Source organism: Ananas comosus, linkage group 5, assembly GCF_001540865.1.
Source record: "Ananas comosus cultivar F153 linkage group 5, ASM154086v1, whole genome shotgun sequence".
NCBI lineage: Eukaryota > Viridiplantae > Streptophyta > Magnoliopsida > Poales > Bromeliaceae > Ananas > Ananas comosus.
Window position 1 is genome coordinate 12,584,098 of NC_033625.1, and position 14,358 is coordinate 12,598,455.

Consider the following 14,358-nt stretch of genomic DNA (forward strand, 5'->3'; position numbering starts at 1 on the left):
AATAAAATGGTATAGCTGAGAGAAAGAATAGACACTTAGCAGAAACTTGTCGAAGCATGCCGCATGCAAAGAATGTGCCAAGCATATTTTGGGTAGAATGTATGAGAACAACAGCACATGTCATCAACCGACTACCTCAACCAAGGTTGGGATTCATCTCACCCAATCAAGTACTGTGGAAGATCAAACCCACAGTAAGTCATTTTCGAGTTTTTGGTTGTGTGTGGTATGTGTTCGTACCGGACCATCTTCGAAGTAAAATCGACAAGAAGGCTATACGATGTATCTTCGTCGGGTACGACAGTGAAAGAAAAGGGTGGAGATGCTGTGATCCAACAATTAGTCATTGCTACACGTCAAGAAATGTTGTGTTCAATGAAGCGTTGTCCTGGTGGTCATCACAAGAAGTTATACTGCCAGACTCTAAAGAAATAAAAATCAAGCTACAAGAAAAGCTTGGAGAGCAAGTACAAGAAGAGAAGACGACATCAGAGCAAGGAGAAAGTGGTCAACCTTCCATAGAGCCAACCAGTGACGAGCGGCAACTCCAAAAGTCTACAAAACCCTCGCAAAATGGCGTGCATTTTCAAACCCCAGAAGAAGATCGACCAAGCCAAATTGCAAATACAAGTGCGCAATTACGAAAGTCTTCTAGGCAAAGAAAACATAATCCTAAATATGCAAATGCTGCTCTTGCTGGAAAAGAAAAAATTCCAAAAAAGCCGGCCACCTATAAGGAAGCAGTTACAAGCAAGAAGTGGAGGAACGCGATAGACAAAGAGATCCAAGTGCTAAAGCAAAATTAGACTTGGGAGATAGTACCAAAGCCAAAGGATGTGAAGCCCATATCATGTCAATAGGTATATAAAGTAAAGATCCATCCAGATATGTCAATAGAGAGGTACAAAGTTCAAAAAGTTTCGGAAGCGATTAGAAATACTTAGCAGAGCAACATTAAGAGAGAGTCAAAGTTGAGGGGGAATATTGAAACAGGTAACTCTCTCTCTCTCTCTCTCTCTCTCTTTTATATAGAACACTCTAGAGTGCTGTAGAAATAAGTGCTCTCTACTTGCTAATAGAACACTTTAGAGTGCTCTAGAAACAAGTGCTCTCTCTATTTGTTAATAGAGCACTCTAGAGAGCTTTAGAAATAAGCTAGTGCTCTAAATTAATACTCTAGAGTGCTCAAGTTGGTGGACTGGGGGCCTATAAATAGGTGTGAGGTCCCCACACTAAGTGAGGTGTGTAGTGAAGTGGTAAAGGTGTGTGGTAAAGTTGTAGTGGTGTGTAGTGAAGTGGTAAAGGTGTGTGGTAAAGTCGCAGTGGTGTAGTGAGGTATAGTGTAGAGAGTGAGGGTGTATAAAAGGTGTGTTGAATTGTGAAGTTAGTGTGTGAATCTTTTAGTCTTTCGGGTGTATGTGATAAAATTATACATAAGAGTTACTTTGTATGTAATAAAGAGAGTTTTATTGTTAATTGGTACCCCAATATTCTATAGTTGTTATATATTTAACATGGTACCAAAGAAAGAGATCTTGAATTCAAATTCTATCGGACATATGAGAAAGACTATTAAATATGAATGTTAAAAATGTTGTTCTCTGACGGCTTAAGTAGTTGAAGTACAACAATTCCTCCTGAGAATGCTAAGAAAATTATCTCTACTGAACTATGCACATCACTATAAGAAAAAAAGAAGGTGATAGAACGTTCTAATGGCAAAGTTAAGAAGAATATATAAATGATAGTAGTGCTGAAATGACCAACCTGATTTTAATCAAGTTCAAATTTTACAAACTAAATTAGAAAATATGAACAAAAGCTAAAATTAATTTTAACTTGGACTAAATTATTATTGGGTCGCTGACTCACTAGCATTCAAAATAAATAATTACAAGGCCAGTCTAAAACACTGTTCTCTACTAGTTTAAACTATTAGAGATAAATAATATTTTTATTTAATTTAACATAGCATCAAAATAGGAGGTTCCTATTTGAATCACTTCAAGCTCCTAGCATGATTTAATTTTCTCCCATTGAATTAAGCCACGTTTATTAAAATATTTCGAGTTCATACATGAAGAAGAGTATTGAATATAAAAGATATAAACATCGTTCAATAATAACTTAAGTTTTTTGAGATAAACAATTATTTTATATAATGTAACACGACAGGCACCAAGAAATAAGAGGAGGGGAAGAATAATTACAAGAGTAGAAGATTGAACAGACGAGGAGAATGAAGAGGCAGCAATGGTGGCATCATAGAAGGTGGTGGTGAGATGAGTTATTCTAGGATATATAACCCGTGTTGAGCCAATTAGGCGCGGACAGGATCGGTGCTGGTATTCCCTTCAAAAGCATCTATTCGGTCGTGCACCGGGAGCACTGGAAAAGTGCAAAGGAAAACAAATCGCGCCAATTGAAGGGAGTTACGGTAACCGCAAGCAATTACATGCGGTTTCGATCGGCTAGATGTGGTCCGGAATATGAGGAGATAGTGGTCAATCGTGTAAGAGCAATAACTGACCGAGGGGGTTATCTATAAATAGGGTAATAATACCCTAAAAAGAGGTCTTTACCCCTGCGAACAAAAGACCACCCTTAGTTTCCTGCATCTTTTTTTCCTGCATTTACCGTTTTTTCCTAGGAGTAGTTCATGTAACTTAGCATCCTGGAGTCTGTCTGCCCTTTGGGCATCACTCCGCTGTAGACTAAACCCCTTTTTCCTGTACTTTTCCCGTTTTACTTCAATAGAAGGCAGTGTTCAGCTCTTCAGGCCGACCGGTTTTTGTGCTGTATTAGCCATTCGGCTCATTTCTTAGTCGAAATTCTGTTTTCTCCTGTATATTCGGCTCATCCAGCCGAACCGAAGAGTGAAAAGAGCTTTCGGACCCGGTTGATTGGATCCCTCATCGACCGAATCGCTTGACAAATCAAAGGGCGCAAACTTCGAGGGTTACTATCCGTAGCCGTTTCTCACCCCGACGCGCTTCCCTATGAGGATCTTTGACTGGATCAAGTGTCGGAATATTCGGCTCCCAACAACCCGGTAAAAGGTGGGATAGTTATCCCACCCCTTGTGTGGGAATAGGGGTAGGAACAGGTGTTCCCACCCCTATTTAATTTTTTAAAATATAAATTTAAAAATTTAAATTTGAATTTTAAATTTAAAAATTTTACAATTTGTAATCTTAAAATTAAAATTTTATAATTCTAAATTCTAAATTTTAAATTTTAAATTTAAGATTAAATCCAAATTTAAATATATAAAATTTTAAATTTTAAATTTAAAAAATTTAAAATATCAAGTTAAAATTTTAAATTTAGAACTTTGAATTTTCGAATTTGAGATTTAAAAATTTTAATTTTAATTTTGAATTTTTGAAATTTAAAAATTATATATTTAAATTTACAAATTTAAATATAAAATTTAGAAATTTAAATTCATATATAATATAAGGGGCAATATCATTATTTTCTATTTATAACTACCCATTGTTCTTTTTATTCCATCTTATTTATTCAAACACTATTTTTCTTATTCTCGGGAACAACTCAATTTTCATCCAAACGCAAAATTGGTATAGTTCTTATTTATATTTGAACTTATATCTATCCCTGCTGCGTTAAGAATAAAGAAGCAAATTAAAGAATAGAAAAAGAAATACATGACAAAGACAATTCAATGATAGGAAATAAAAGAATATGAAATATCTCTAAATTTAAACCGATAAAAAATAACCATAAATAACTAAACAGTCTGACTCAAAATAGAAAATATAAGAACTTTCTAAAAATAACATAAAAGCATAAATGAGAAGGCCTAAATAATTAAATTTGGGTCTTAATTTCGGCCAGAATAGTAATGCCATTTAACGTGTAAATATCGAAAAGTTGTTTACGAATTGAGGTTAAACACTAAAGACGGAAATCTGAGCGAAAAGTTACGATTGTATAAAAAAAAATTTCAAGTTGTCTGAAAAAAGTGACGAACTCAATAAAATGTACGGTACAACTTAGTTAAGTCAAGCTTCTCCATAATTCTAACACTAAATTGACTGCATCTCATTTTAGCCTATAAATTATTTAGATTGATATAAATATAGAAGAATTGATGCTTACAGAAGTACTACATACGTAAAGCTTGTGTGTAAAAGGCGCAAATATTAACCAAAAATAATAACAGGCTTAAACTATAGAATAAACTGATGGAAAGACCCTCTTATTGGAAAACTAGAATAGCAACCTTAGGCAACTAAAAGTGATGCAAAGAAAAGCCAAGGTATTAGTGTAAGGTGTTTTTCTTTTCACTCTTATGCTAGTTAAAATAAAAAATAAAAAATAAAAAATAAAAAAAATCAGTGCTTCAGCATTTTGGCATCAGAAACCACACGGTTAAAGAAGTTTTTGTGCCGCGATATGCATATACAGTTGATAGGATTCTTCAATTTGCCAATACAGTTTTATAGGATTATACATACAAGTGCTTTCTATTTATGTTTTCAAAATTTATATATATCCTTGCTACAAAAGCTTTCTTGTTATTTTTCCGAATTTATGTACACTTTATCCAAGGATTTCATACTGTAGTACGGAATCCATGCATGTAGGGCGTGCAAATATGTACCAGTCATAAAAATTTTATGTGTGCCAACACATAATATCATGAAATATTTATTTTTTTTAACAACAAAATATTTTAACTGTTTATTATGTGTTTTTATCAAATCTTTTGAACTTTATTGAAAAAATTACTTACTAATTTAAAAAATAAAGTCTTAAACTATGCCATCGGTACGAAAACTGTATCGTACCGATATCTTGTTAGCATGATATACCAAGATAAACATGCCTCTTTCTGATGGGCACTTAAATCATTGCTTTTACCATCTCATCAGACCTACAAGGCTTCAACTTCTATAGAAGCACGGTTTGAAAAGAGATTTTCCACAAAAGTTGGTAACTTTCGTTCGTATAAAAAATCTCTCTAAATTACTAGTACAGTAGATAAAAATAGAGTAGGACTAGAATACTTTTACAAGTATCACCCAAGTGATACTTGTATGTTTTTAGCCCTTGGATCTACTTTTTGATTACTAATAGTCCTTGGATCAAACACTATTCCACCTACCACCACCTACCACCACCTGCCACCATCATCTCAACCTCACATCTCTCCATTCAAGGGCTAAAAACACACAAGTATCACTTGGGTGATACTTTTACAAGTATTCTAGCTCAACTCATAAAAATAATACATTTTGAAAATAATACATTTTGCTGCTTTGCGTCCGCTTGATTATACTTCTGTAGAAGCACTATTTTGAGAATCCCCAACTTTTCCTCAACAGTAACCTAAATATCAAATGCAGAATCTCTGCAATGAAATTGTGTAAAATTAGAAATTCAATTTAAATTTCCATACAAGTAGTAAATTGATTTTACGCTTACACGCTCAGCCTGAAACCAAGAAGCATAAAAGTGGTGCAATATAAGAGAGAACAACTCTTTTATGCCAAATAAGTTAAGAGGAACATGGTAAATTATCCCATTACCTTCTCCTTAGCACAATGTTAGAAATGAATGATGCAAACTGATCTTTGAAAGCCACAACACAAACTACATGTGCTAAGGAAACAACATTTTCAGAGGAGATAAAGAGCAATCTAATAATGACTATGAGACCCCAATTTGAAATTCCAAACTTAGAACAAAATTGTTCATCTTCTTGACCGCGAAAAGAGGAACACAATAACAGTCCAGGAATGTCGCCGGCATTTGTCCTCAACGAAGAAAAAGTAATGCTAAACGACTACTTACTGTCGATTTAGGATCTGATTTTCTAATCTCTCTCACTATAGTCTCTCTTCCCTCTCTCTCAGCTCTCGCACAACAAACCATCCCTTTCACGTCAGTTGCGGCACGAAGGTTAATAGATGTTCTGCTTCAGAAGGACTTTGCGGCACTGAACACTGTATGGAGCTTTCCCCAGTCCAAAGACTCAATAGTCGGGGACATGGCGAAACTAACCACAGCTGCGACCGCGAGAACTATCAAGCTGCCTTTCACGCAGCTGAAGCCAGATTTCAACCTACCCAAAATAAGTTTGCAATATTTGTCCGCCTCTTTAATCAGACCTTGCTTGCTAGCGTCCTCGGTTGCTGATAGGGCTTCTTCATTCTGCAAACCGTAAAGCATGTTAGCGTGCTGAGAGGATAAAATGTCACAGATTACGTTCGACTCAAAACCTAATAGTTCAGAGGTGTCATTGCCAAGGGGACAAGTTCTGCAGATTTAATCCATAGGTTGAACTATTATATTAGAATAAATGAGAAGAAAATTGGTTTTGCATTTGATTATAGATAAAGGGGCTTGGACTATTGAAGACCCAATTGAGCTTATCTCCTTTGTTTGCACAACAGGCACGCAATAATATGTTGATGGGGAGTAGGAATATGTCTAGAAATGCCTGGTACATGTAAAGGCATCAAAAGTCAATTTTGTTGGAAAAATGTTTAAAAACAAAACCACCTCCTCATATGTGGAAGGTTTATCTCGAATAAGAAGGACAACACAATGGACTAAAATCAAATTGGTAAGCTGCACTCACTAGAAAGACACAATGGACTAAAATCAAATTGGTAAGCTGCACTCACTAGAAAGTCTACTTGCAGCACAAGTTCTCACTAAAGAACTTGCTCCGAAATCCAAACAGGGCCTAAAGGAATTGCTGCTGTGATACAGGACGAACATACTGATAGAGAAGAAGGGTAATGACAATAACTATGACTGCAAGCAAGAGAGAGCACAAATCCAAGGTTCGCAAAAATAATAATTCCTTGGTTAATCCAAATGCCTCAAATCAATCATTGGCCTGATTGGAAAATAAGAGTGATAATTTCATTATTTCGATTATATGGTCTTAATGGTAGCACAGAGCAAAATTGCATGGGAAGTATGATCATGCTGAACACTACAAGAGCTTGAAATTGAAAACCTAAGAGCATTTAAATGCAAATAAGAATGAAGATACCATGATGTGAGTTAAGTTGCTTACCTTAGCCTTTAAGTTCTTAACTGTCTCCCTCAGAGCATCAGGACTGAGTTTAGCCGATAGCTCTTTCCACTCGGTGAATATTTCCCTTAGAACGACAATGCTGGCTTCCACATTTTCCAAGTGAAGCTTTTCCTACAGATTGCAAAAAAAGAAAATTGTCAGGTCACTTAAAATCAATCAAATAGATTTATTAAAGTTCAATGATCGTTGGAACTGCTTACCCACTGCTTGTAACAGTCGGAGTTTTGAGTCAAGCACCATATGAATATGTCAGCTGCTTCTTTGGTTAGTTCTGGATTATCTGCATAGAATGCCCAGGCTTACTAGTTCATGTTTAATAATCTGCTAACAAACATAAATATTTCTAGGCATACCTAAGGGATTTCCACATACACATTGTACAAAAATTATTTATTTATAATATACTCCTGTAAAATCTGATTTTTCTGTACACCCTGGAAAGTGCAGCTTCTTACAAAAGGTACCCCGTTAGTTCAGAAGTCATCCAATTCATGGGAAAATTGTCTTCATATTATAAAGAGTTTTTCAAGGAGGGGGATGTTCATAATTACAATATTATGTAAGTAAGAAATTAAGGCCTTGTTTCATCGTGGAGCATGGGGTGATGGAGTGCTGCAGTCTATGCATCAACCAGGCTTGTTTGGTAGTAAAAAAACAAACACATGGTAGTAAACTTTATTTTCCTGCTTCTTTGAGGTTCTGAATAAGATGTCTTTTGGCATCCAGCCACGTTGTATTGCAATCTAGCCAACCATGAATAGAGTAGAGAAGTCTGACTACGCGTCCAATCAGATAGAATTTTTGCTTACAAAAACAAAAAAAGAAAAAGGCAGTAATACCAAACAAGGCCCAAGTTCTTAAAAGGATGCATATGAAAATTCAGATATTCAGATGTACAAACAGATACTTTGCAGGGATAGAGAGGAAGAATATATCCATAACAAATTTATACAAGGAATGCAATTCAATGAAAGCATATTCGGACTTACTTTCTTGCATTGCCTTAATACAAGAAGGCAAAATCTGTTGTGATGCTTGCTTAGTAGTTTTGGTTGCTGGGGATCCGGCTAGAGCTAACTCCTTGAGAGTAGGATATACAGCCTCAAACCTCTCAGTGGCCTGAACATAACTTCAGCTTTTAATATAATAATTAATGGAACATAGTCTGGAAGAATAAGTTATAAATCTAGAAATAGAATTGATGATTTAAAAAAAGAAATAAAGAATATGGAAAAAGGAAAAAAGCTGCACCTTAACCCTTGCAGCAGACGGAGGAAATGTAACTCGCATCAACAAATCAAGTGCAGCAGGAGGCATAAGACGTTCCCCCTTTCTAACAGCACCATTTAATAAAATAGTTCGAGCTTTTGGGCCAGACAACAGTCTGAGGAAAAAAAAAAATGGATAATATTTTTAAGACCAAAGAAAAGTAAATAACTAGATAACCACCCATGAGAATTAGTGTAAGGTAAACCTTTCAACCAACTGCAAAACCAAATCCCTGGACTGTGGGTTCCCACTAGACTTCCCACAGATGTTGGGAAACAAGTAATGAGCCCACGCAAACATTCCAACAACCAAATCTCCTTGGGATGCCTATTTATTAATATATCACATCAGACCAAACAGAAGAAAATAACTATAAAAAGCTATCAAGTTTTAAAATCAGTACGTATAAGAAAAGATAAAACAAAATTACCTGAGCGACAACCCAAACAATAAGAGGAAGTTTTTCTTGGCCTTGATATTTCGAGTTCTCCCTTATTTTTGGCAAAAGGCTTATCAGTATATCAGGCTTCCGCCTTAATGTCATAGCTAGAACAACAAAGATAGCAACCTGTAATGGAAAAAAAGAAAAAAAAAGATGCCATGTAAACAATGATGTCCAGGATATTATGCATTGCATATAATGTTATTAACAAGTGGCATTAAAAGTTATTCAATATGTTAATGATCCATCTATCTCACCATTTAACTACTCCTTTACGTTCAAATGATATCAACGCAGAAAAATGGGTACAAATTAGCACCTCCATTTAAGACCGATATAGTCATACGGATATGTCAAAATAATCCCATATACATCAACATCTAATAGTATACCAAACTAAACAAAACAAAATTAGGATATTTTTAGCAGCACTACATCCCCATTAAATTAATAATGCAAGATCCAACGAAAAGGAAGAGGTTGTGAACGAAAAATAGTTTGATTAACAAGAAGAAAGACATGAATGCATAAAGGTGAAGAGTAACAACAAATTAAAATGGAAGAAAATAGAAGGGGTATAGCGTAGAGAGAATGACAACGATTAATTGCTGTACGGCATGAACAGAAAGTCACAACTCTAAATTTTGATCAGAGGAAAAAAATGTAAAAGGACATCGTTTGGACCTACCTGTCATTTGACAATTCACAATCTCGCATGCACTAATTATCCTTCCGCAACAAGAATATTACTCAAAATTGAATTATAAATTATAATAGCTGCTTAATCACACGTAGAAAAGTTGAAACGACGATTCTGACATTGACATAATATTCCCATAAATCATTCATAATGCCAGTTTTCCTCAATCTCCAAAAATCTGAATCAATTGGAGGTACAGAAATATAGTTGGTTATAAATGTTATTTGTTAAAACCTTTATTTAATGCTTACTGCCGTAATGGATCCAAATCGTCCAATAGCCTACAAATTCTTCACTGCATCATCAAAATTTGGGGAATACTTTAAAAAGCCCTCAAAGTAGAAGGGGAAAATGTTAGAGCAATGTGCACATGAAATATTAGGCAATTGCTGCAAGCAGCAAAATGCAAGTAATAGGGAATGAAGATACAAATGTGAAATATCAGTGTATTTGAAAAGACAAAATGTTCCATCTGGTCTGTTTACTAGTCATCAACAGGAACTTCTTTCGATATGCTTTGTAAGCATATCATATAATTATAATCAGAATTTGACCATCAGTTTGAGCAGTAAAACATGAGTAAATCATCATACACTACCACACATACTGGAAATGGAAAGAAAATATTGCAAATTACAGATAGATTGTAACCTGAGCCCTCGATGGTGCTTGTTGAGCAGCCTTCTTTGAGCCCTTTGCAGCAGCTTGCTGACTTGCCAGGTCAGCAAGTACACCGTCGAGACACCACAGAACAAAATCAGCCAATGCATCAGGTGATTTTTGGCCAATCCAATCAACTGAGGTTTTGTAAACAGGCTCAGATATATGGGACAATGGAATCTGTTCATTTAGAAGCAAATTAAACTTCTTGTTTCAAGAAAAGAAGAAAAGAAACAAAACTAATGAAGCAAATTAAACTTCTTGTTTCAAGAAAAGAACAAAAGAAAACTAAAACTTCCTTGTAAGTTGTAACGTTATGAGCTTCATCATGCTACAACAATCCCGTTGCTGATTTCTATATTCATATTCCGAACAACCAGGAGAATTAAATGCCAAACAATAACTACGTTGCTTAATTTAAACATCAAGTACATGGAAAATAGGTTATTATATCCACATGCAGGATAACAAAGATGTAAGAAGTCAAAATAAAACAAGATTAACTATTAAGCTACATTCATTATCTTTTTTTGGGAAAGTCAAATAAAAAACTACAAATTTCTAGAATAAAGAACCCAAAAAGTTCAAAAAGGAGCTAATATAGGAACTCAAACTGTGTCACTGAATTAATCCTCTAATATTTTTTGATAGCTCTAGCAAGGCTAGTTCTAACATCGTGAAGTTGTCCTTGAAGTTATGCTTCTAATATGTAGAATCCAAAGCTAGTAGATCTAGCAGCTTTTGGGTTCCTTCATGCATGAAGGTGCTTAATTTTTCAGCTTTTTCCATCTATCATTCACTTTATTTAGAAAAAATCTAAAAGTCAAATTCACTTTCTAAACTTGAATCACAAGTAGATCTTGTAGATCAACAAATTTTGGGACCCAATGGTGGTTCCAATGCTTAATGGTAACCAAATTTCAGCATCAAAACATGCAATTGTAACTATTTCCCAAGTTTTTTCCAATTTTTGCGAAACTCACAAGAAATGAAAATAAATTTGGTAAAAAATACTGCTAATGATGAAAGGTTATAATAAATTTACTAATCACAATGTTACGCATGAATTTCCATCAACTCATGTCCTTCATTTAGGCAGAGACAACTAGATTTACAATATTTCCCCTAACCTCAAAATCTATATATCTCAAACACAAAATCTTTAAATAAGGTCAATATTTTAAAAAATGAGAAAAAAGAAATTTTAAAGAGTAGACTGAATGTTAGGTAGGGATAGTTAAAATAAAAAAAATAAGATCAATAATTAGAAAACTGAAGCAGAGATAAGACAGAAAAAGCAGGGCGGAAGAAGATTGACTTCATAGTAGTAGGAAAGGAAACGATAGCACTCAATATGATTAAAGTTCTGCCCAGGCAAAGAGCTGAAATGGAGGTTATAGAAGCCATAAAGTTGACTTCCACAAAGCTGGAACATAAGATATCAACATGATGATCAATTAAGCAGAATATTACGATTAAGTTAAACTTAGCAAATGTAAGGATGCAACTTTTGTGAAATAAGAAGAGATAACCATTTGACTAAAAAAAAAAACTGTAAGTGTAACAAATACATATATCCAATAAAATTATATTATATATATATATATATATATTATATATATATATATATATATATATATTATCTTTCTACAAACCATGATGAAAAATCACAAGCCAAGTAGGAAAACTAATAAATGAGAAAGTCCTATATGACACTAATAGATCTAGATTCAGTTAGCCTACTTAAAATGTTACCAGCAAATAGTCGGAAAAGTACTTTTAACATGTCTAATCAACATGAAAAGCAACAAAAGAAAGCCCTCACAACATACATTAAAGTATCACATAAAATGGTTTCCTCTTAAAAAGAGAGCAAGCAATATAACAATCAATATACTTGGAAAAGAAAACAGTGTGCCGTGGTACACAGTAGGGTTATTTATTTTCTTTTTGTTACAGCCATAGGTATGGTTATTTTTTTTTATATCTTACAAAAACCAAACATCATTTACGTAACCTAGCAAATCAAATCTAGGAAAACTAACTTCCTTTTTGACTATCTCTGTTCGCCACTTTTACAATCCAGAATGTGAACAATTCGTAAATCAATCGCCGCAAACCACACAGATTCACAGAAGGTACGCAATCTCGGGTAACACGTGTATCTTGACATGAGGATACATTTAAGTTTATTATATTTATAACAAAATAAAAGCTTAGCTTGGAGAATCCTATATATGGACATTAAATTACCACATTAGTAGATCATTTGATTACCAACAATTAAGTGCCACAACCACATGCATACAAGCAATTGTTTCCATTTCCATCTGAGAAAATAACGCTTTTAAAGTAATTTCGCTACCGCATGTCATTTATTCTAGAAATTCATGAACAAAAACAGATGCATGCAATGGAAGAGAGTCCCCTCAAGGAAACCAAAAGATAACAGATCGAAAATGGTGCTAATACCAAAGGAGAAACAATATTTAAGGTAAAGATCACCCAACAAGACAAAGGAGCTTACATCGACGATCTTAGAAACAGGAGATTCCTTGAACATTTTGGCCCAGGGGAATTGGATGCGCTCACGCCGACGAAAGCCCTTCAAAATAGTCGGCAAATCGCATGAGTTGAATTTCCTGCTCGAGTCTCATACGAACCCTGAAACAAATAAATACGATTAATTAGATCAGATGACGCCGTCACAAAAAAAAAAAAAAAAAAAAAAAGAAGAACTTTTTAAGATTTAGATGAAAATTGTAGCAAAAGAAGGGAAAACTGGATCAGATCAAATCCGCACCGAGATCTCGATGAGATGCGCGGCGAGATTCTCCGCATCAATGCCCGCGGCGGCCTCGGCCACGGTGATCTTGGGCTTCTTGGGCTTCTTCTGCTTGATCTTCTTGGGGGCCTCGCCCCCGTTCTCCTGGGCCCCGTGGGGCGCCGCGTCATCGTCGTCCTCATCGGACGAGGCGGCGCGCGCGGCGGCGGCGGCGGAGGGCGCCGCGTTCGCCGCGGCCGCCGCGGCGGCGGCAGCGGATTCGAGGGCGCGGCGGCGCTCGTGCGCCCGCTGCTCGACGGAGGCGAAGACGTGGGAGCGATCGGGGCCGCGGGAGGCTGAGCTGCCGCGGTCGGGATCGGCGGCTTGCGGCGGCTGGTGGCGGCGCTGGCGCTTGCCGTAGGTGACCTTCTGCCACCCGTGGTTCGGATCCGCCGCAGCGGGGGCGGAGGCGGCGGTGGAGGCGGCGACGGCGGCGGCGAGGGCGGCGTCGTCGTCGTCGTCGTCCGCGGCGAGGACGGGATCGAGGAAGGGCGCGGCTTTGGTCTCGTCCATGGCTCGGGGCAAAAGGAGAAAGAGAGGGTTTTGACGGAGAAAAAGAGGCGAAAGGGAAAGGGAGAGAGGAGGAGCGGAAACCGAGGAGAGGGTATTTATGTGCACGAGGAGGAGGAGAGAGAGAGAGAGAGAGAGAGGGGATGAAATGAAACGGAGGCCCCGTATGCGGATGGGTGTTCTATACTTCTATAATAACAAACGGCTGTGGATGAGAAAAAAAATGGGGGCAAAATACAGTAAATTTTTTTTTTGTTTTTTTCAGACCTTTTGGATTTGTTTTACCATAAAAGCAATGCATTGGTACGATGCAATTTGGGAAATTGATTGTAGCATGAAATGGCCGATCAACAAACCCATTTTCACTGCAGGCCTTCTGGTCGGATATAATTGGAGACTAGTACGGCGTCCGCATTATGCCGTGGATAGTTAGGGCGTGTTTGGTTCGCGTTTTTTTTACCCTAGAATCAGAATCGGAATGGATAAATTCGTTTGTAGGTGTTTGGTACGTGGGAATTCTATTCAGATTCCGATTCCCGAGTGGAATGGGAATCCCCCAATCACCTCATTTTTTAATCCGACCTAGGAGGCCGGATTGAAAGTTGAATCCGGACGGAATGATATTTATTCGGATTAAATTCATTTTTTCTACTTTTTTAATTAAAATATGAGTTAAAATTTAAAAATTAAATATATAATTTTAAATTTTAATTTGAACTTAAATTAAAATTTAAAATTTAATCAAGGATTTCAAATCTAACTTATGAATTTGAATTTAAATTAAATTTTAATTTATATAAAGTTTTATTCAAATTTTATTTAAAATTTAAATTAAATTTATGGATTCAAATTAAAATTTAAATTGTAATTTT

General features: G+C 36.0%; 1 pseudogene; it reads right to left on the reverse strand.

The window, feature by feature from the left end:
- LOC109710525 lies at positions 5,494-13,600 on the reverse strand (annotated as a pseudogene).